At 39.4% G+C, this 22,403-nt stretch overlaps 1 protein-coding gene across 1 annotated transcript in view; it reads right to left on the bottom strand.

The window, feature by feature from the left end:
- The window catches only part of SYNE2 (spectrin repeat containing nuclear envelope protein 2), a 307,058-nt gene extending 290,593 nt beyond the window's left edge, over positions 1-16,465 (bottom strand). Inside the window, exon 1 of the mRNA XM_057730439.1 lies at positions 16,334-16,465. The gene's annotated coding sequence lies outside the window, so the exon portion shown is untranslated. The remainder of the gene's footprint in view (positions 1-16,333) is intronic.
- Positions 16,466-22,403: the final 5,938 nt, after the last annotated feature.

Genomic DNA, 22,403 nt, shown 5'->3' with positions numbered 1-22,403 from the left:
CTTTGAGCCAGGAATCTGGAGGTAGCATTTTTATTCCTTGTTCTGCCAATTACCAATTGTAACTTTCCATCCCTGAATCTTGGTCTGTCATCTGTGAAATAAGAGGATTCAGGTATCCTCTGGTTCTAAGATTCTGAATGAAATTCAACATGTTGGGTATTGAACTCTCTGGACTCTAATAATCACCCGTTACTTCTGTCACTATACAAGTGACAAATCACATACGAGACGAGACTTACTGACTCACTATGGATAGCACAGGCAGATTTTAAAGCCATCCCAGGAATGGCCTTTAGTCCCACCACACTCTCTCCTTCGCCATCCTTTGTGATGATGGCAGACCTGTGAGAGCTGGCTGGCTGGGTCTAGGAGAGCAGACCAATGAACATCAGTAAAGGGGCGGGGACAGTTGAACTGACCCAAGACAAAACATACTTTGTATTTAGTTGTGCTTATAGGTTATTTTATATAATCATGATACTCCTGAGGTGGAGTAACTGAGACCGTTAACATCAGTGATTTATTCAAGAATATAAAACTGTCTGAGACAAACCCAGGATTTGAATTCATCACTGGTATCTTAGATGAGCTGAGTAAGATACTGCTCTTATTCAACTTATGATCTCTCCATTATCTCTCACACCCTCAAGGCTTGTTTTAGAGAAGAGTTCCCCTCTATTCCCAACAATCCAACCTTGACTAATTTACCAAGACTAATTTACCAAAACAAATAAACTACCAAATCCTTAGATCACTCAGAAAATCACTGTAGATTTTTTAACATGTACATCACAGATCCTGGTACATAAAAGTTGGTTTAGAAAGTGCTATGACTCAAAAAGTAAATGACATTTCTTCTAATTACTTTAGACTAGAGTTTTCATACCAGAATTTTAAGGAAACCGCTCTAGAGAAATTTTTTTAAATTCAAATCTTTCCAAAATTAGACCTCCCTTCAGTCCTTTTGGGGTGTCTGTTTCTCTTTAACTCTTTACTTCCAAGGAACCATCCGTTACTGCATTGGTAAGTGGGGAGTTCTAACTAAATACTAGACACCCAGTCTTACCTAACCATGAAATCTTAGCATTCTGATTGGTTAGTGGGAAAGTAGATGAGAAAAAAACAGCTGAAAAATTAACTGTTGTGTGGTTTGGGAGCTGTTTTTTCTAGGGTGCCAGCCAGAAGCGTCACTCTTCAACAGGGATTCATTTGCTTAGAAGGTGCTGAATCAAGCAACTATGCAAATAGAGGGTGTCTCTGAAAAGGGGATTTCAGTTCTGAAGCCATAGAACCTCAGACTGTGAAATCATCCCGCCTCCCAGGCTTTCCTTGTGACTTGCTACAGAGTTTGCAAACTAGTTTCCATTTCATTTCTAAACATGGCAGAAGCTTTTCACCTGAAGAAAAACAACCAGAATTATTTGTTTCTGAGTTTGTCCTAAAGATACAGTTTCCAGTTTCCTGAGCACAACTTTAAGATCTGATATGAGGTCACAACATCTCAGGGAAAGGAGGGAATGTACTTCTGCAGACACAAACTATCTTTGTTGTTACTTACAATATGTGCAGGGACTCCATTAGAAATTTGTCTGGCCTTTAAAAAAATCCTATTTCTAAGGTTACTTTTTCTTCAGTATATCTTCTACGTCATTAAAATATTTAGAGGTTATGTACCTCCTTGTGAAGAAAAACTTGCTAAAACATAAATAATCCTGACCCCTTAACTCCAGTAACTCAGATTACAAAATTCTTAAGTTTTCTTTCCATGGAATTTCAGACTACAGTTTTGAGATTTCTAAGAAATGGTTTTTTCTTTCTCTCGAAGCCTTCCCCATGGAAAGATCCCTGATCCCATCCCTAGCCCCCAAAATTCATATAATATAAAACATCTTCCAAAAATAATACACCTAAGTAGTTTTCTCCCCACTGGTGAACAATTTGAGCACTCTTGAGAAAATGTCTTCTGCATTTTAGAATATTTTCTTGAGTAGAACCAAAGCTGGAACCAACGAAGAATCTTGACAAGTAGGATGACTAAGACAAAAGCAAATCTCTATGTGGTCCCTTTGGTTTAAGCTCCTCCAACTTATTTAGGTAAGAAGCTGACTAAGAGAGGTACGGATGTCTGTATCTGCTTAAAAAGCACACCGCAATATTTGCACATTGCTTCTGACAATCTATAGTATAATAAAAGTGAAATATAGTGATGTCTCCTTTGTTATAGCTTGAGAATAAGAACAGGTAAATTCCACTTACACGGATGACCAAAATTGTAGGTCCTCTATTCGATAATAATAAAACAGTAATAAATATAGTTAATATTTACTTAGTTCGTAATTTGTGCCAAATATTTGACATGCGTCAACTCTTTGATCCTCACAAGACAGACACCATCTACCCCATTTAGGGAAATAGGGAGGTTGAGCAACTTTCCTGAGAACAAACAGCAAGTTCTGGCAACTCCCGCTTGAACACAAGTTGCAGGCTCTGAACTCCATGTCCTTAAAGTTCCTAACAGGCAAGATACATCAAATTGACCAACTTATGCCATGATTCTATAGAGAAATTTACCAGAACACATACTGTCTGAACGCTTCAACATAGGAAGTAATTAACAGATTAACATAGTTACTAAAATGGGCCTGTGTTAGTCTAAATTCGCAGTTCTCTGTCCTTTCTTCTCTTTAAAATAAATAAATAAGACAAAACCTGTATTTTGCCCACTGTTTGCAGTTAACTGCCAAACTTGTGTAATAAGTTAACTAACAGAACTGGTTTAGCAACAAATGAGAAGCGCAAGTTCTCTAAATTCTAATCCTAGGTATGTCACTGATTTGAAAGGTGATCCAATAGCATTTACTGTTACATTTGATGTGGACAGGGCTCTCAGAACACAGTCTAAAAGAAGAATCTGTATTTATGAACCTTCAATAATAAACCCTAATAACAAATATCTGGATGAAAAGGGAAAAGCTTAAAATTTAGCTATTTTGCCTAATTACTGCCAAGGTTCCAAATGTTCGTAAACGTTCACATGGAATAAACATAGACTTGTCCACAGTGATGATCTCTAGGGACAGAGACAACAGAAATGGAAAGTGAAAATAATGAGGACGGGCTTTTGCTTTTTAATATGTGTGTCGTATGTGTGTAGTTTGATTTCTGTAATTTAAAAAAAAAAGTGTTTAAGACATGCTCAAAGTCTTCCCAGACTTATTTCTATCTGCACTCATGAGCTTGACCTCAGGACTGCACATTTTGAAGGGGACAGCATGAAGGCAAAGAGCACCCTTCTCCCTGCCCCGCTCGTCCGCTCCAATCCAACTAAAACAAGGCTCATTTTATAGTGTTAAAACCCACTCCAGCCAAACTTTTCCATTTCATCAGAAGCAAGAGAAAAAAAAAATCTTGGAGGACTTCAATTAATTCTAAAAGGAAAGGAATATTAGAACTTGAGAAATAAAGTTGATTATGAAACTCCCTCAACATTCTTTAGGTAACAAATACTAACCACTCAATTAGAGGACATTTCTCTCCTTGTGCTAAAGAATATGTAATGAGAGCCTGAATGTAGAAATGATGAAAACTGCCATAGAGGGCAGCCTGCAACCCTCAGTACTCACTCATTCATCCTTCATCCTTCCTAGCCCCAGCCTTCCTCTTACTCCAAAGAGCTTGAAGAGAAAGATACAAGTGAGAACTACTTTCAAATTAGGGTAGATATTTAAATAATATCAGACCTCTTCTCAGCCTCTATTTCTTCATCAATAAAAATACTATTTGTTTCCAATAATGATTTGTGAAGATGCTTAGCATAAGACCTAAGACACAGTAGATGCATAATAAATGTTAGCTTCCTTCTTTCAGAACTCAATTTCCAACTGGCAGTTAAATGTCCACTAGTCTTTGAGCTCAAAAGACTCATTAGCAGACTTTAAAACAAAGACTGTTACAAGACATGAAGGATGGAATGGATAAAGAAGATATGATATAATGTGATTGGTACACACACACACACACACACACACACACACACACACACACACACACAGAGGAATATTACTCAGCCATAACAAAGAAGGAAATAATGCCATTTGCAGCAACATGGATGGACTTAGAGATTATCATACTAAGTGAAGTAAGTCAGACAGAAAAAGACAAATATCATATAATATCACTTATATGTGGAATCTGAAAAAAAAAGATACAAATGAACTTATTTATAAAACAGAAAGAGACTCACAGACATAGAAAACAAACTTACGGTTACCAAAGGGGAAAGGGGTGGGGGGAACAGATAAATTAGGAGTTTGGGATTAACACATACACACTATTATATATAAAATAGATAATCAACAAGGACCTACTGTATAGCACAGGGAACTATACTCAATATTTTGTAATAACCTATAAGGGAAAAGAATCTGGAAAGAAAAAAATACACACACATAACTGAATCATTGTGCTGTACACCTGAAACTAACACGACACTGTAAATCAACTGTACTTCAATTAAAAAAAAGATCCATTAGCCCATCCCACCACCAGACCACCAGTTTTCTTCCACACCTTCTCCTCCTGTGGTACCTCTCTCTCAAGTAATGGCACCCACATTCTTTTTGGCACCTAATTTAGACTTCTCTCTCTTCCATCTCCTTTTAATCCCCTCTGACTCTATTCTCTGAATTTCTTCATCACTCGCCTGGATTTCTGAAAACACCCTTATAATTGGACTCCCTGCCTCTCCACTACATCTTTCAGAATGTTACTGTGAAACAGAACTCACACGAAGCGCACACTGTGGGTTCCCACTGACAAGAAGAATATGGTCCAAACACTTTCAAGAGCAAAATGCCCCAAGATTTAACTACAAAGCATCTATCCAGACCTCTCCCCCTATAACCTGCTGTGAGCCCTGTGCTTCAGTGCTGTTCTTCAGCCTGCAATCTGCTCTCCTCCATTCTCCACCCATGAAAGCCCCATTCTACACCAGTTACACGCCCAGCTCAAATGTCAATGTTCTCTGCAACACTAGCCTAACTTCCCCAAAGTTGGCATTAATTACCACAGCACTTTGCTAACACTTCAGGTGTCACTTCTTTCATTCTGGATCTACTAGAGTGATTTGTTTACAAGGCGATCTTCCCCCAGTTCCTGCAGAAGGGGAGCCATGTCTGATTCCTTGCTGATTGCCCTCTAACACCTGCCACTTAGACCCTTGTTTACTGCACCCAGGAAGTGAACGCAATAACCAGCACTCATTACTACGTGTTCTACACTGTTCGACTACAGGTACTGTCCTGTCCGTTACACGTATTGTCTCAGTAATAGTCATAACACTTCCATAAGCAAGGACATACTCTGGCTTTTGTTTTACAGATGAGGACGCTCTACTCAGAGAGCTTTGTAATTTGCCCAAAGTGACGCAGCTAGTATATGACAAAGCCAGGGTTTGAAACAAGGTCTGTCTGACTTCAGAGGCTATGCTCTTTTTTTTTTTTAAAGTGTACAACTTGATATTCTTTTATTAGTAATGTATACATGGCAATCCCAATCTCCCAATTCATCCCACAAGCTATGCTCTTAACCATTACACTATAGCACAGACATCTCTAAAATTCACTTTTTCCTTTAGTACTTATGTACATGGGAGTATTACTCAAGATCAAAGACCCAGTAAATTATATTTTATCCTAGCAGCACATGGAGGCCATTTTTGGTTCTGTTCCAGTCCAGGGTCATCAACAGGCAGGTCCACAGCCTTGCAGATTCACTTATTTCTCTCTTTTCTTACACCCACCCTCAACCCTCTGAAAAAAACAAACAATTTGGAAGGCAGGGACAGGAAGAGAATGAAATAGTTCCTTCCTGGTGGAACATACAACATTAACAGTAAACTTATAAGGTTTAACAGGCATGTATAACCTGAAAGAATATGTTGGATCATTTCCAAACACACTTTCCCAGCTTAAACCTGAAATCAGCAACTGTTGCTAAGAAAACACACAGCTAACTGGGAGACAACATGATGACTCATGAGAGAAGCAAGCTTACCTTCCTAGTCTCAGAAATCATCATCAATAGAGTCTTGTAACCAAATCATCCACCTGTGGTTAGAAACATTTGGGAGTTTCTTTTCATCTGGTTCAGAAGCAAATATACTCAGTTCTGGATTAAACACTATAAAGTTAATTATTACCCAACTGAGTTGGAGCTTCCTAAAATGAAAGAAAAAAAAAAGTGCAGAGACTACAAAAGGAACACTTTCTTTTAAACAAAGGCCTATTAGCAGAGGAAAAATTTTTACTCAGTGTCATCAAATGAGTAACTACAAAAGGTAGTCCAATAAGAGACTGCTGGTCACCTATTTTGTCAACATACTAGGATGAGTAATAAGACACACCTTTAACTGCTTTATAAGCAGAATTTATAGTCGATTTTTTTTTTTTCTGAATCACTATCTCAAAATTTTGAATTAAAAGCTCTAGCATGCATTATTCTATCAAACAATCCCATCAAATGTTGACTATAACTTACCATAGTACTGACAGCTCAGATGCATTTGAGTTGTAGGGGTTTTTTTTAATTTATTTGGGGGAGCATGGGGAACAATCTTAAACAGCTTTATTTTGTTGCAATTTATACTACGGATAAAAATTACTTCTGAGTAATCAGCATTTTTTAAATGAAAATTAGCTAACGCCTATGCTATGACCCATTAATTCATGTATCATTCAAAAGCAGCCAAACATGAAGAGCTCAGTCGTATTACAATCGGCTTTTCCGCAGGATATCACAACTTACACTCCAAACCAACAGTGGGAGAAACCAGGTCGTGTGTCCCCACTCTCCAAACCTGACCTGTCTCATGGCCTGAGCTCTAAACAGGTTATCTCCAGCTCTGGTAAGACTGTGTGTAGCACACAGATTCAGATGAGTGCATTATTTTTTTTAAAAGATGTATTGTTCATCCCTACGTGTTGAATACCTTTTCCTTCCAAATGAGGCAACATAATTGCTGAAATGAGTAATGAGACATTTTAATTTAAATATATTAAAAATTTGCCTAGAAATCTGCAAAATCTTTTTATAATACCATCCTTCCTAGAAATTTGCCTTTCAAATTAAAGTTTCCCCTTCAAGCACCGTATTTCCATTTGGGCAACAAATGGGTATATTCTTCTTACTATTCTGGAATACTATTTATAAATATAATGTATATACTGCTATCACAATGATGAGGGTACATATTTTCACTGTTGTAACCAGAATATTTATTCTCAATGGATTTTATACTAATAGGACTATACATGCATGTGTGTCCACACTACTGTTCTGTGTTACTCATCTTTTGTGTAAATGAACTCCAAACAAACTTTATCTATAATTTAACACAGAAACACGAAATAGCTATATGTGATTCGGTTTCAAATTCATCTCTAGCAACTTAATAGCTCAAATAATTTAAAATCTAATTATTTATGGATGAAATGACATGATGTGTGGCATTTACTTCAAAATAACACAGCAAAGGTGGGATAGGTGAGGGTATAAGTAAAACCAGATTGGCAGGATCTGATAATTATTGATACTGGGTAATGTTTACACAGGAGTTCATTTCACTGTTATTTCTGCTTTTGAATATGTATTTAAAATTTCTGATAATAAAGTTTTTAAAAATCTAATTTATTTTTGCTCCAGTGTCAGGCATATCTTTATCATTTTGAATCCTGTTTTACCCACATAGCAATTAATGTTTTACGTGGCAATTCATTAGTGCTAAAACAGTTCTTAAAGTACAATGGGGTAAATATCACATTTCTAAACCATATTTGCAGAAATTAGGACCTGGGGAAAAAATCTCAGAGATCATCTAGTCCTCTATGCCAGTGGTTCACGATATTGAGCATGCGTCGCAATCACTTGGAAAACTTGTTAAACACAGATTAACAAGATTAACACCCTCTAGGTTTCTGAACCAGTAGGTTTGATGCTACTGGTCCCCAGATCACACTTTGAGAACCAACTGCTGTAAGCTCCCCCCACCCCAGTTCATATCTCCACTGCACCAAATACCACTTGGAATGCATGCTCCTCTGCCTGTGGGCCTTCCTCCTATGAGGCAGCTGGCTTTCAAAGAGCAAGGGACATGAATTTTCATCAGTGTGCCAGAGTCCAGATTCAGCAAATATTTACAAAGTAAATTAATTTGTTGGATGAATTGTTTTCTCACTCATTCACAGTTGAGTGTTTGTCAATGTATTCACATTCAGAATAGGAGTACATTTACATACCCAGATGGAAAGGATACCCATTGATAAAGGAAGACTAGAAGTCAGCTGGAACCAGAGCAACACGTAGGTAGCAAATTTTGGCGAGTTCTAAGAACTGCATCTCAGATCGGCGTTTTCAATCAAATACGGACACTGACCAGCATAAGTTTGAGGCCCACGTTGCCAAATGTGTTCCTCTGACCTGAGGAGCTATAACCAAGTGCTCTTCATCTCATACACCATCAGAAGAAAGAAGCACTTTCAAAGTTTCTCAGGGTCTGGAAAATGTCAGCATGGGAGGACTGACTCCTGCCCATCCACTTCCCTTTTCCTAATGCTGCCCAAAGGAAAGAAAAGAAATACAGCACACTCATTGGTGCCTGTCTGGAGAGTTCTCCAAGTCCACGTGTTCTGAATCTTGTAATACCCCACAGTATACTGAAGTATCCTTCTATTACAGCAATGATCAGCTCAATGACAATTGTAGATTTAGCTTAAGAAAAGGATCTATGCTCTGATTGCCAAATTTCACTAGTTCTTTAATGTTTATTCTAAAATTACAGGTTAGAATATATATGTTCACATATATGAATCCAATAACTTCAATATGTATGATTTCTTTATTTTCATTTAATAATAGTAAAATAAAGAATATAACCTGTGTAACCATGGGTCAATATATGATTTTGTTCTTGTTATTTAGATCCCTTTAAAAAATAATTGACTGCTCAAACAAAAAATAATAATGTAGGGGTTTCCTAGGTGGTGCAGCGCTTAAGAATCCGCCTGCCAATGCAGGGGACACGGGTTCGATCCCTGCTCCAGGAAGATCCCACATGCCGTGGAGCAACTAAGCCCGTGTGCCACAACTACTGAGCCTGCACTTTAGAGCCCGTGTGCCACAACTACTGAGCCTGCACTTTAGAGCCCGTGAGCCACAACTACCGAGCCCATGTGCTGCAACTACTGAAGCCCATGTGCCTAGAGCCCGTGCTCCGCAACAAGAGAAGTCACAGCGATAAGGAGCCCACACACCACAACGAAGAGTAGCCCCCACTCACTGCAACTAAAAGAAAGCCCGCACACAGCAAAAAAGACCCAATACACCCAATAAAATAAATAAATAAATAAATAATGTAATGTGGGATCTACAGCAGACAAAAAGTAAAATGTATGACAATAGCACAAAGGTTAAGCAGAGAGACATGGAAAATACACTATTACAAGGCTTTCATACCGTACATAAAGTGGTATAGTATAACACTTGAAGGTAAACTGTGAAAAGTTAAAGATATATTCTATAAACTCTAAAGCAAATACTAAAATAACAAAATAAGAATGATAGCTGGGGAATTCCCTGGTGGTCCAGTGGTTAGGACTCCACACTTTCACTGCCAAGGGTGTGGATTCAATTCCTGGTCAGGGAACTAAGATCCCACAAGCCACAGAGTGCAGCCAAATTGAAAAGAAAAAAAAAGAGAGAGAGAGAGAATGACAGAATGATAGCTAATAAGGAAAAAAAGGATATAAAGATAAAAATTTAATAATCCAAAGAAAGAAAAAGAGAAAAAAGCAACAACAGATGAGAAAAACAGAAAACAAAGAGCAAGATTATACATTTAAAGTGAACTACAATCAATAATCACTTTAAATATAAATGGCCTAAATACCAGAATTAAAGTCAGAGATTGTCACACAGGGTAAAAAGCAATACCCTTCAAGGAAAAGCATAACTCTCCACTCCTTAAATGTGGGTCACATAGTGACTTGCCCCTCAAAAAGTATAGGACAGAACAGGGAGAAAAGAGTAACTTTACAGTAGACAAACCTGACAAATGCCACCTCAGCCAGGTAATCAAGATTAACATGAATAGTGATGTCATGTTGATGCTATGTTCCCTTGACATGGTATAATTAGAATACACATTCTTTTCAAGCACACACAAAACATTTACCAAAATTAATTATGTTCTATATATACAGATATACAGAGAATATAATTATATCTATATATAATTATAAAATAACTCTCAATAAATATAAAAGAATTTGAGCCATGTAAGTTATGCTCTTAGATAATGAGAGAACTAAATTTAGAAATCAATAACAGAAAGATCTCTGAAAAAACACACAAATATCTGGAAACTAAGTAATAAACTTCCAAGTAACTCAGAGTCAAACAATAAATCCAAAGAAAAATTTTTAAGTATTTTGAACTGAATAAAAATGAAATCACACCCTATTAAAATTTGTGAGATGTCCCTAAAGTAGTAGTGTACTGATGAGGAAATTTACAGAACTAAACACCTATATCAGAAAAGAAAAAAGGTCACAATGACCTAAAGAAACCTGAATAAGAAGAGTAAAATTAAACTCAAAGTAAGTAGAAGGAAGTAATAATAAGGATCAGAGTGAAAATAAATAAAGACAGAAAATGTAAATGAAACCAACAGCTGATTCATAGTAGTCAATAAAATTGATAAACCTCTAGCCTAGGGTTTCTCAACCTTGATACTATTGACATTTCAGCTGAATGATTCTTTGTTGAGAGGATCTTTTGTTCACTGTAGGATCTTTAGCAGCATCCCTGGTCTTGACCCACTAGATGCCAATAGCAAATGCCCACCCACACCCACCCCAAGACATTGTATCCAGACATTATCTCATCTCCAAAACTTGTCAAGCGTTCGTGGTGGCAGTAAGGCAAACTTCAACCCATACTCCACTCCATAAACAAAAATTAACTCAAAGTAGATGGACCTAAATGTAAAATGAGAGACTTTATGGTTTTACATTCTTTTATATAGTTGCCTATGAGTTTTATAACTCTAAGGGAAAAAAAAATTCTTTGTGACCTTGGGCTTCCTAGGTGGTACAGTGGTTAAGAATCTGCCTGCCAATGCAGGGGACACAGGTTCGATCCCTGCTCCAGGAAGATTCCACATGCCTCAGAGCAACTAAGCCCATGTGCCAAAAAAAAAAAAAAAAAAGAATTGGTCAAAAAAAAAAAATCTTTGTGACCTTGAGTTAGGCAAAGATTTATTAGATTTACTACTAAAAGTATAATTCATAAAAGAATAAACTGATAAATTGGACTTTATTAAAATTTAGAATTTCTTCAAAGATATGTTAAGAGAATGTAAGATCAGCAACAGATTGAAAGTAAATATTTGCAAATCATGTATCTAGTAAAGGATGTGTAACCAGAATATATTAAAAAAAAAAAATTCTCAAAACTCAATAAGGGGGACTTCCCTGGTGGTGCAGTGGATAAGAGTCTGCACTCCCAGGACAGGGGGCCTGGGTTCCATCCCTTGTCAGGAAACTAGATTCCACATGCACAACGCAACTAAGAAGCCTGCCTGTCACAACTAAGACCTGGCACAACCAAATAAGTAAATAAGTATTTTTTTAAATATGTCTTTAAAAAATCAGTAAGGAAGCAACTAACCCAATAAAAAATGAGCAAAAAATGCAAACAGAAGCTTCAACAAAAAAAGGTATTACATGGAAGGTAAATAAGCACATAATTTAGTCATTGGGGAAATGCAAATTAAAACCGCAATGAGATACCACTACACATCTAACAGAATGGCTATGAAAGCTTAACCATACCAAGTGTTGGCAAGGAAGCAGAGCAACTGGAATCCTCACACACTACTCTGGGAATGTAAAAATCATATAACTACTTTGGGAAAGTATGGGAGTTTCTTTAAAAGTTAAACATACACCTACCATATGACTAGCCATTCCGCTCCTAGAAAGTTGATGTCCATACAGAGACTGAACATAATGTTCCCAGCAGCCTTATTTTTAATAGCCCAAAACTGGAGAAAGACAATTGTCTATAATTGGGTGAATGGATAAATGAACTGAGGTATGTCCATACAATAGAACACCACTCAGCAATAAAAAGGAATCACCTACTGATATACACAACAACATAGATGAATCTCAAAATAATTATGCTGAGTTAAAGAAGCCAGACAAAAAAGAGAACATACTATATGATACTAGTCATATAAAATTCTGAAAATACGAACTAATCCATAGGGTCAGAGCTACCACTGGTTGTTTGGGAAAGAAGGATGCGGCGTACAGGGAGGGACCAGAGGGAAAGAGGGATTCACGGGTCCACACATAAGTCAAAAACCTATCAAATTTGACACTCTAAATATTTGCAGCTTACTGTATGTCAATTACATTCAATGAAGCTGTTTTTAAAATTATCACACAAACCCAGAAAGGCTAGGCAGTTTAAGGTAATAACAATCAAAAAAGAACTTAACCTGCAATTTCGCAAAGAATTACAGGCTTTAAACCTAAGTGATTTTACACTATTACAGACACAATCCTTTATTTGGTAAAAGTAGGAAAGGGGGCACATGACCCAGGTAATTGTTAAATGTGAAAGTAAGAAAAAAAAGAAAAAGAGAGAGAGAGAACACACAGTGAAGCCCTGAAGAATGGGCTACTGCATTTAACTTTCAGATTATTTCCTAATTACAGTTAATCTGAAACATTTAATAATTATGAAAAAAAGGAAAAATGATTTTGTTTTTCCCAATTTGCCCTGCCCCATTCCTAGGCACAATTAGATGCTTTCCCACAGTCCCTAGAATACATCTTTTCTAGCATCGCCATGTGTGTATCGCAATGGTTTGTGTTCACTAGACAAACAGCTTCATCAGGATACGGACTAAGTCTTCCGATGCTGGCAAAGTGGTTAAATAAAAGTGGAGTCTGAGAGCCTTGCTTCCTATCCTAGGCTGGCCCATCACCTACTGTGTAGCCTCAGAAAGTTACTTCAGTTTTATAAACTATAAAGTAGGACCAACAGGGTATATATGAGGATGCAATGTGAATGTATCCAAACCTTTGTGTGTGAGGCCCTGCACGTTCTGTCACCTGACTACCACTCTCTCTTCATTTAGCTCTCTCCCTGCAGCTGACAGTGCTCAGCCACAAGACCTCTCAGGTCCAACCAATCCACACACTTGCCTGAATCAGTGCTATCTCCTCTGCTGATCTTCCACGCCTCTTCCCTCCCCTCACCTCCTACCCCACCACACACTGCACGCTCCTTGTCTCAGCTTAACTGTCACCTCCACAGGGAAGCTGTCTTACTATTCACATAGGAGCCCCCGGTGATTCTACATCTCAGCATCCTGTAGTTTCCGTCTTTCCATCCAATGAATACTTCCTGAGTTCCTACTGTATCCCAGGCGCTGCTCCAAACTCTGAGGATGCAACAGTGAAAACAATAGCTCTGATGGAGTGTACAGTCCACGGGGGTAAGACAGAGCATAAGCAAATAAGTAAAATATAGAGTATGTTAGTTAGAGGATCATAAGTGGCATGGAGGAGAAAAATTAGTTGTGAAAGGAGGGTATGGGAGTTGCAAAGGGGGTTATGATTTTAAATCTGCAGTTCAGTGAAGGCTCACTGGGAATATAATACTGAGTAAGGAAGTGAGGGGGGTCAGGGAAAGAACCATACAGGTATGGAGGCATTCCAGGCAGAGGAAACAGAAGGTCCGAAGGTAGCCAGGAAGCTAGTTTGGCTACAGAAGTATGAGGAAGAAAAGCAGCAGATAAGATCAAGGAGAAGACAGGATTGGGGGTAGGAGGACCAGATGGGGTAAGCTCCGAGGCCACTGTCAGATCTTTGCCTTTACTCAGAGGGAGATGAAAGCCATTGGAGGGTTTTGTATATGAGGAGTGGTGTGATCTGATTTACATTTTAAAAACTACAATGACTTTAGTAAAGTCTTTTATGTTCTGCCTCTCTTTCTGACTTGCTAAGATAAAGGCGGGAACCACAGCTGTCTCTGTGTATTATTATAACTCCAGCACCTAGCACAATACATTGTAAGCACTCAATAAATATTTATTAGATGAATGAGGTAATCTATGTGAAGCATTTACTGATACAAAATAAGTATTCCATAAGTGGTTCTTATTATTTGGAGAGTCCAGCACAGTGGCTGACATATGGTAAGAGCTCATCTAAGTAAATGAAAGAATAATTTTGTTAAATTATTGAAAATCTATACTTAAAACATAGGAGGGACTTCCCTGGTGGTCCAGCTGTTAAGACTCCATGTTCCCAGTGCAGGGGGCCAGGGTTCCATCCCTGGTCAGGGACCTAGATCCCGCATGCGGCAACTAAGAGCCAGCACAGCCAAATAAATAATTTTTTTTTAATATATATGAGTAATGACAAATGAATCAACGGCCTTTCACACTTTCCCTTACTTATCATAAAGACGAGACTGATCCCGGTTTTGAGCTTCACATTAAACTCTGTTATGCTACTGAGGGCACGACCTAGAATAATACCCATATGACTCAGTTCTCTAAACATACTGCAATATCCTGCAAACACAATTAGTACTAATGCACTGAAATGCCTGTAAAATTTCTAACGGGGTAAACTTATTCATATGATGTTTTTAAAAACAATCTTAATGTACAAGCTGGCTTGATTTTGATTTTTGTTGACTTCAAATAAAGCTCAATAACTCAAACATACGTACAAAGAACTAGGAATTTTCATGTTTTACTTATTTTGACATCTCCAGCGTTTTCACCACGAAAAAATTTAACGAGGATTACACCTGTTCTCTTCTCCCTCGGGTGCCTGCGGAAGGGGGTGGGAGGACGTAATGGCGCAGCTAAGGCCATTTAGTAATTATCTCAGGAAGAGTCCAGGAGAGCCTGAAGGGAGTTTTCCGGAAAGGTAAGGAAAGAAGGAGTCATGCATGAAAGTATAAAAACACACCAAATGTTCCATCTCATAAAAGGTGAACACTCACCCTGGATGATGTTTACAATGGCTCAAGGGCAGGGACCCGAGTGGTGAGAGGGCCAGGTATGGTTCGGGTGTTTAACGGTAACCTCAACCCTAAAAGTGGTCGGGCTCATTCTAGCACAACCACGTAATATCTGCAAGGAGTTCTTGGGAGCTCGAGAAACTTTTAGAAAAGCAGATGAAAGTTGTTTGAAATCAAACTTTAAAAAAAAAAAAAAAGCGATGCAAAACTGTTGCGCGGCTGAAAAGAACCTCCTGGGTTTGGCTCTAACCTGCTGGTGCATGTACACAATTGTGCCTGCTGGCATCTGGCTCAGACGCTCCCTTCCACTAGGCGAGGGGAAAATAATAACTTTCGGAAATAACAGACGTCCACAAAGGCAAAGGTTACACAGGACTCCTCAACCTCCATCAAATAAGTGGCTAAGGTTGTTTGGAGCAGCACTGATTTCACACAAGTCACCGCTCGCTCTTTTTTAAACAGAAGGAAAACAACCTAAGGAGGCGAAGGTGCCACCGTCAGACCCTCAAGGCAATTTCAGACAACAAAGACCCCAAGCAATCAAAATGGAATTATTATCCGAGCCGTCCGGGCGGCCCCCCTCGTGGAGGCGCTCGGCCGCCGCGGTTCCTCGAGCGCCGGGGGCCGGCGGGTCCGCGCGCGCTCTCCGGCCGGGCGCGCCCCGCCCGCGGGTCCCCGGAGCCCGGGGGCCGAGCCTCGCGCCGCCCACGATCGGGCGATCTCCGCGTCCCAGCTCACGCGGCGTTCAAAATCTTTCCCGCCCAGGCGTGACGCGAAGGACGAAAACAATCAGCGCACCGCGCGCGCCCGGGCCTGGGGCCGACGGGGGCGGCGGGCGCATCAGGGCCGAGCCCCCGGTGCGGCCCCTTTCCCAGGCGGACGGGCCGGCGGGCTGGGGACCGGAGGTGACACAAAGAAGCCGGAGAGACAAACGCCACCCGCTGGCGCTCGCTCCAATCCCTGGAGAGCGCCCCGCCCGCTGGCAAGTTGGCGGCGCCCTCCACGCACCCCGCTCTTCCCACCCGGGCAAAGTTTCCCGGGGCCGGGCTCGGAGCCCCGCGGTGGGTCGGGTCGCGTCTCCCGCCGCCGCCGCCGCCCCCGGCTCGGGGACCTTGCGCTCCCTCGCGCCCGCCCCTTCCCCTCCCTCCCGCTGCCCCTGCCTCGCCACAGCCCGCTCTCTCCGGGGCGCACCGGGGTGCAGGGGCCCCGCCGCCGCCGCGCTCACCCGCTGCCGGCCCCGCGAAGGGCGAGGGCGTGGGCTGGCTGCAGGCCGGGTCGGCGCCCCGCTCGCCTTGCTCCTTCAGTCGCGCCTTGTGCTAGGTCTCCCGCTCGCTTTTTAGGTCCAGCGGAAGGCTCTGGGCGCAGCAGAGCGCGCTCCGCTCCTTGGCGCTCGCGAAGCTGCAAACCACGCCCCGCGCCTTCCCCGCCCGCCGCCTGCCGCCGAGTCCCGCGCTCGCCGCTCGGCGGCCGGGGTCGAGCCCGCCCGCGAGCGCCGGAGGCGGAGCAGCCGCCTCCCACCCGCGGGCCCCGCCGCTGGCAACTTTCTTTCCAGGTTCCGGATCATCAGAGATGGTCTGAGGCAGAGGCTACCTCAGGATGCAGGTTAACCACCCGGGGTTGCAGGGGAATGTCACAAACTCCCTCAAATAAGCTTTTCGGGTCAATTCCATCGAGAAACTTCTCTAACATTCTCGGACTCCTGGGTCTTGGAAGTGGAGATAAGAGAGCGGATCGACCAGACTTTGGCCAAGTCATAAGCTTTTGTGGACCCTTTGTCAAATGAAAAATTTGGATTAGATGGCCTTTAAGATCTAGATCAGTACTTCCTGATCCAGGAAATCCTGTAGCGTGGTCCAGACCTCAGTGTCACCTGGACGGAAGGGTAGGCGCTTCTTAATGCGGAATGCAGGATCTCTCCTTCCCCTTGGCCGCTGGGGAGTGGAGAACACCCTCAATCTTACAACACGACATACCAATACAACTTGCGGGTCTGAAACTCAGTGGAAACTGGATCCTTGGGAATCCAAACTGCAAGTGCCACTTTGATTTTCCGGCAAAGTACTAAATGCCTTTGGACTCAGGATGACGTCAGTTGATTCCCACTTACCTCCTGGGCTGCTACTACAGTATATTAAGGCACTCGAGGTTCTAAATAAAAGGTATTGTATCGACTCACTATAACCACATGAAGAAGCAGTGACTTTAAAGTATTTCTCTACTGAATTTGTATCATAATCAAATTTAATTTTTTTATAAGTCCAAGTTCACATGTGTTGTATGGCTCGAGAATCTCACCTGGATTACTTACTTAAATTCGGTGCTTATGATCCAAACTAAACGATAAGGAGCTGAGATTAATGATGCATTCAGTTAACACACATTCACGGAAAAAGTTAGCTGAAAATTGTACCAACAATTTGGGACAATTATTTCAAAAGCTGTACCTCTGTAGCAGAATGATTTGGATGAGTTGTTTAAATAGCACATTATATTGGTGGTCAATATCTCAACTTTTCACAAAACAGCACACTACCAATCTACTGTTATTCCTTGTATTCCAAGATAATCATTCCGATAGCATCGCTTCTCTTCTTGTACTACCTAGGTTTGCATTATTTATTGTTAATGATTTGGGTCACAACAATGGTCTATACAGCAAGAAGATCCTTCTGGTCCTGGGGTGTCTCCATAGCACTGTTTTGCCTGGTATAATACATGCAAATCAACTTTGGGGAGGAGTTGGTCTCCAGGATTTGTGAAGCTGTCTACAAAGCATTGTCTGCTATTTTCCTTCTCTGCTTTATTCATTCTATTTGTTTCCATTTTATGTCAGTCACTTCTTTCATAGTAAAATCACCATGGCAACAGTCTCTGGAGAAGAAGTCATGAATAATTTCTTAATTATTGTTATCTTCCAGGTATCTATGCTACAAGTCCTCAAAGTGAAAGGACTGTTGTTCCATATTGTATCTAGTTCACTTAAGAGAGTCCAGAATAAAGTGCCTCAGAATGTTTTCAGATGTCAAATTAGAGCTTTTTAATTACCTGTGGCGTCTCCTAGCTAAGCCAATTTGGATATTAAATTAATACCTACTTTTAAATCTACAAATTAAAGTAATGGCAAGAGCACTGAAACGGATCCTCCACATTTTGAAATGAAAATAAAATATAATGCTAAGCCAAACAGAGACACATCTGGTTCTTTTGAAATATAACACTCGGCATGTGAACGGATGGCTGTATGCTTACATCTATGACTGGCAGAGTAAGGGCTGCCATAAACCCAACTGTGCCTATATTCTCCCATGCACCAAAACACAGACATGGTACAGTAACATAGCATGATGTCATGTTATGTGTCTCAGCTATTATTTACATCAGGCCTCTGTATTTATAGCAAAAGATCCATCCGGCTCAACAACCCACCTGAGAGACTTTGCCAGATTCAATTGCGGGAAGCACAGGTTTCGCAAATTGATCAAATTGAAAGCACATCTGTGACTGGGTACGCAAGCATGCTGTGGCACATGGTGAGAACTACTGAAGCAGACATTCAGTCTATGCTGGCACATTGTACTGAGCAAGGCAGAAAACATGGTCTGAGGCATTCAAGTGGGGTAGACATCCTCATGCCATTAAAAGAACTACAGTCACCACTCTTTAAGTTAGGCAGCAACTCCTCTCTGAACTAGAGTTGCTGTTTACATTCCTGCATCCCACACTAGACTGTGAGTTCCTTGTCTTTGCATCCAGAGTGCCTGAATAAGAAAGGCAACAGATTGTATAGTGGGAACAAATTCTAGTCTTGTATTTAGGTGCCATGTTGAGAAGCATTATGGGGCTGCATCCAGGTTTTGCAAGAAAGAATACAAGTTGATTAGAAACTGTGTCTCTGTCATGGGCACAGAAGGGAAGACTATTGACACTAGTATCATGTATTTATCCACATGATGGTAATAGAAGATAATGTTAAATGATTGACCCGATGGATAAGTGAATTTAAGAACAACAGGAAGTATCTTTAGCCAGAAGAGGCAGGTATAATATTAATTAATCTGAGGCAGGGTGAGACCATGTTACTACTTGCTTGTGTTTTATTAACAGTGTTACCACTAAAAATTTAAGGAGATTGGTTTACCACTAAACACTCCTTGTTAGGATGTAGGATGTTAACTCTGTCCACCTCAAGGAACAGTCTTTTGCTACATTATTGTTTTTACCACAATTGGGAGCACTTGGGGGTGGCTGTGAAAGTCCAAGAGGGAGGGGATATATGTATACATATAGCTGATTCACTTCATTGTACAGCAGAAACTAACACACCATTGTAAAGCAATTATACTCCAATGAAAAAATAAAAATAAAAGTTTTAAAAAAGAAAAAAAATTTTAGAAAAAAAGAAAGAAAATAGCTGGCCAGGAAGAGAGCTCTGTTCCTCTTTGTCCAAGAGTCCAGTCACACCCTGTAAAGGCCTGAGCTCCTTATCTCATTCTGGTCTTGTTTCCTGCCAGACCTGGAAACTAACAAATGAATGTTGGCTAATTGCTCCCTGGACCAATGTGATCTTTCTGACCATTGTCCTGATTGAAGTAGAAAGGTGTGTCCAACAACATACAAGTGTGCCCTGCCAATTTATGCAGCAGACAGTCTTCTAAAATACTGAGCCAATCAACTGAGTTTCTGCCTGTTGAATCAGAGCTCAACATTCTAGAGTTTGAAGAAAAATTAAAACGAATATGCCATGATTCAGTGAAATTGTATATGTAAGGTGCTAAGCCTGGAGCCTGATATGCAGTAGGCACTCAACAAATGATAGCTATTATTACAATAATTTTAGTTACAGTGGGGCTTAGAAAGGTATTACTTCAAAAGCACTTTTATTGAATTGGTAAATCAAAATATTGGGTTAAAGAAATATTCCATAGCTCATCTCATTTTACACAAAAGAAGACAGAGGCCCTAGAGAAAAAGATTTGCCTAATGGCATAAAACTAGTAGTGGCAGTCCCTGTATTAGAACCCAGAGAAGTTTTTAGCAGAAATAAATGTATCATTTAGAGGAATCCAGTTGTACATCTTATTTGTTTTGCTCTCAAATGCAAAGCACTGAAATAATCACATTGCTCAGCTCACAATTAAAAAAAAAAACAGTAAAAATAAGAGACATCTATATAGCTCTCTCAAGGAAAGATAGGTCTAATGGATCAAATTAAGCAGAGATATTGAAAACCTAAACAACATAATAAATAAGGTAGGTATCATTGATATATTCAAATTTACACCACAAAAATAGAGAATATACTCACTTATCAACCACATATAGACTCAGTCATGAAAATTGGCTTTGTATTAGGTCACAAAGAACTCCTCAATAGTAGAAAAAAGTAAAAAATATTGTAAGCAGTATTTTGGTTAAATAATAATAGCAATAAATACTATAATAAAACTAACAATTGATAACAAAATCAGAAAACAAATAGTCCTTTCCACCTGAAGATTTTAAAGTGTTCTATTAAAGAAGTATTGGATGAAATGGAAAATACAATATAAATTAAACTCAAATCATTTCTGAAAAAATAATCCTAATGGAAACAATGCGTATCAGAATCTATAAAAAACAAATCAGTGATTAGAGGAAAATTTATAGCTTTCAAATATTTATACAATGAGAATAAAAGATCGACTATAAATGAATCCTATTTCTAACATGAAAAGCTAAAGCAAAGAAAAGCAGAGGAAGAAAATAAAGATAAAAGCAATGAGGTTGAATATAGAGAACCAATAGGGCCAATAAATAATCAATATGCTGAGTATTTGAAAATAAAAATATTTTAATGACAGACCACTAATAAACTTACTCCAGAAAAAGAGGAAGAAAGCATAAACATTCAAAATAAGAAATGCCAAGGGATTATAGAAACAGAAACTTACATAGTATGACAATTATTTTCATAGTATTACAAAAATACATTGGAAAACCTAGATTTAATGGAAATCACAATATGCCAAAATTAACTCCAGTAAAGACAGAAAGCCTAGACAAACCAATTTTATTAGAAGAAATAAAGATATTAAAGAACGACCTACACAAAAAAGTGCCAGGCCCAGATGGTTTCACAAGGAAATTCTCAATCCCCAAAGATCTGATACTTAGATGCTACACACATTGATTCTGAGCATTTTAAAAGAAGAAAACATTTTAAATTGTTTTTACAAAGTCAGCATAACATCAGTTCCAAAATATGACAAATACTGTACCATTCTCACTTATACGTATAAATGTAAAATATTTTAAGTCAACATCAGCAGCAGAATACAAAAGCACCTTAAAAATAAAAATACTTTATGCATTCCACTCCTTGGTATTTACCCAAATGAGCTGAAAGCTATATCCACACAGAAACCTGCACATGGATGTTTCCAGTGGCTTTACTCATAACTGCCAAACCTTGGAAGCAACTAAGATTTCCTTCAGTAGGTGAATGGATAAATAAACTGTGATACCTTCAGACAATGGAATATTATTCAGTGCTAAAAAAGAAAGGGACTCTCAAGTCATGAAAAGACACAGAGGAATCTTAAATGTTTATCATTAAGTGAAAGAAGTTAATCTGAAAAGGCTATATACTGTATGACTCTGACTATATGACCTTTCAGAAAAGGCAAAACAATGAAGACAATAAAAAGATCAGTGGTTTCCAAGGATCGGAGGAGAGAGGAGTAAATAGGTAAAGCACAAAATTTTAGGGCAGTGAAACTATTTTGTATGATACTATTATATAATGGCAGGTACACACCATTACACATTTGTCCAGACCCATAGAGTGTACAATGCCAAGAGTGAACCCTCATGTAAACTACGGACTTTGGGTGATAATGATGTGTCAGTGTAGGTTCATTCATTGTAACAAGTGTTCCGCTCAGGTGGAGGATGTTGATAGTGGCGGAGGTTTTGTGTGTAGGGGGCAAGGAGTATATGGGAAATCTCTGTATCTTCCTTTCAATTTTAATGTGAACCTAAAACTGCTCTAAAAAATAAAGTTTGTTAAAAAAAATTTTAAAGCCAAACTTTATGACAAAGAGGGATTTATTCTAAGAATGTAAGGATGGTTCAATATTAAGAAGACCACTAATATAATTTATCAAATTAATGGATATAAGCAGGAAAATGCTGAGTATGTCCACAAGTGCTGAAAAGGCTTTTAATACAATTCAATATGTTTTTCTGTTTTTTTTAAAAAAAAAAACTAAATAAAAAAGAAACTGATGGATACTTCCTAACATGATAAAATAATA

The sequence above is a fragment of the Hippopotamus amphibius genome, chromosome 4 (genome assembly GCF_030028045.1).
Source record: "Hippopotamus amphibius kiboko isolate mHipAmp2 chromosome 4, mHipAmp2.hap2, whole genome shotgun sequence".
In the NCBI taxonomy this organism is placed as follows: Eukaryota; Metazoa; Chordata; class Mammalia; order Artiodactyla; family Hippopotamidae; genus Hippopotamus; species Hippopotamus amphibius.
Note: the sequence above shows the minus strand (reverse complement) of the source record. Positions and strands in the feature narration are given on the sequence as shown.